Source organism: Montipora foliosa, chromosome 4 (assembly GCF_036669935.1).
Source record: "Montipora foliosa isolate CH-2021 chromosome 4, ASM3666993v2, whole genome shotgun sequence".
NCBI classification, from domain to species: domain Eukaryota; kingdom Metazoa; phylum Cnidaria; class Anthozoa; order Scleractinia; family Acroporidae; genus Montipora; species Montipora foliosa.
Genome location: NC_090872.1, coordinates 10,413,190 through 10,415,689, shown reverse-complemented (window position 1 = coordinate 10,415,689; position 2,500 = coordinate 10,413,190).

The following is a 2,500-nucleotide window of genomic DNA, read 5'->3' as shown; positions in this document are numbered from 1 at the left end:
CTGTCGGGTCAGGAAGCCTTCTTTGTCGGGTTCCTGAGAAACGTATCTATTGTGACACAATCGCGAGGTTGAGCGGCCATGTAATTGAAAATCTGAACATCTATGAGATACAAAAACAGACTTGCGAATTATCGCAAATCGCAATGCTGACAAGCACAAAAGCAGAAGAAATGGTTAATAAATATGAAGTTTGTTACTACCTGAATGTTTTTGTATTAGAGTAAAGGGACTATTGTCACGGAAATAATGTAATTTCACGACACTCGAAATTCGCAAAAAGCGTGAGTTTCATTTAAACAATTTTCGCACTAGTAAGTGGTAGCAATAAATTGGATTAACCAGGAAGTTAAAGAAATATTGTTGCCTTTCGAAATAAACTTCATTTTACACTACAATGACAAAATCATTTGCCAGAAATAAAATTCCTGTCTCCTCGCGTATCACATTTCAACGCACGTATGCAAATTTGTTAACTCATTTTCACCGCGTCCTGATTTCCACGAAATTTTTCTTCTTTCAAATATCAACAAAAATATTATTTCTCGTCAAGCGTTCCATCTTTTATGTTCAAATAACCGCTAAAATAAATATTTTTTTAACGATCTGTCCGTAGATATTTTTTCATAATTTAATATTCTCTGTTAAAATTTGCACCACAATCAAAAACCAAAAATACCAACGCATTTACCTCTTCGTCGAATTCTCATAGACCCTTTGCATAAATGGCGCCCAACTTTGAATAACAATACTGTATACATCCTTAGCCTTGAGTTTATGTTTCAAGACAAAGGATTTTTTCTCATGAATGTGAGGCTAAGGGTGTATCAAGTATTGTTATTCAAATTTGGGCGCCATTTATGCTTAACACAGGAATTTTTAGATAATGTGATACATCTAGATATTGTCAAGCGTTGCATCTTTTATGTTCAAATAACCGCCAAAAATAAAGATTTTTTAACGATCTATCCGTATTCCGTAGATATTTTTTCATAATTTAATATTCTCTGTCAAAATTTGCAATCACAAAAATAGCAACGCACGCAACAAATTTAGTCGCATTTACCGCTTCGTCGAATTTCCATGCTTAACACAGGAACTTTTAGTTATTGTGAAAATCTTTCTCTATTCGTTAGCAATCACCCTTTCAAAGAAATCGACCGGTCTGCGAATATTTTATGAGTTTTTTTCAATGGGAGGTCAAAAGGCCAAGTGGATGTTGTGCATAATCGGGCAAGTTCGGTCGATCAAGTTGCGTGTGTGACCCGTCAAATATTTTTTCACAAAATGTTCCCGAATCGTCAAGTATCACCACAGAAAACAAGAACATCATTCTAAAAGCTTATTCTACGCAAAAAGTAGGTCCTGGAGGTAATTTTGAGAGTAGAAATCACGAGGCATGGTATATTTAATTAAGTTAACACAACAGAAAGACGCTACTGAACCTCATTTTGACACGAAAGTGCTTTACTATTTCTATAAAAACTATCCAGTTTAAACTTGCATATTACAAAACATGATGAATTCATAAAGGCCAGCTTTTCCAGCGAAATACTCTTTGAAACAAACAACATATTTGCTATCAGAGGCAATCTTTCTTTCAAAAAATTCTCGGCTGTCACATTTCATATTATTATTTTTACCTGAAGACTGTGCAGAGAATAGAGATCACTGATCCACTTAAGATGTTCGATTCCTTCTGTCTTTGTTGAACCCATAAGTTACCATTTCCATTTTAGTCTCAGTGTTCTACATAACAGCACACTTTCTAAAATATTAGAAATACAGCCCACTTTGATTTCGGCTCGATGGGCGATAGTTGTTGTCGAAGTCCATTACTCCTCGCTTTTAAGATTTCCAGGAATTTATTTTTCACCCCCTGTCTTAATTATCCAATTGACGTTCCATTCTTGAGCTCCATAAGGGGTATATTTTGTTTAAAGATGCACTAAAACGCCATGCGCCTTACAATGACTTTCGACGCCATTGCAAATTGAATGTTCTCCTGTGTGCACCAGGGAAATCTACGTATTACCCCAGCCCCCTCAAACCTAACAAAATACGCACAGAAGACTCTATGCAGAAAGACACCACTTAGCAGGGGAGTTACAGGCAAGACTTTTCCCGACACGGAAAAATATTTAAAAAAATAAAAAAATAAATAAAAAACCTCGAAATAAAAGCCAGATTCCGACTGGGTTTGGCAACCCAGTATTAACCAATCTGATGGGTAGCCAAGTTGATCCAGCTAAGAATGAATGAAAAGGCATGTGACAAGATACAACTGAAATCAGGTACACGACACGTCATCAGACGTTTGTCTCGTCAATGGCTGGAAAAGTCCTAGTTGCACGAGAGTAGTGTCCGATGTCAGGTCGGGGAAGCACTGTTTAACACAAATAGAACACCGTGTTCAAAAATTTCAATAGCACTTTCTTGAGAATAATATTACATAATATTAACTCGTCTGTTCTCCATAGGGGAAGCATTAACATTTTGTCAT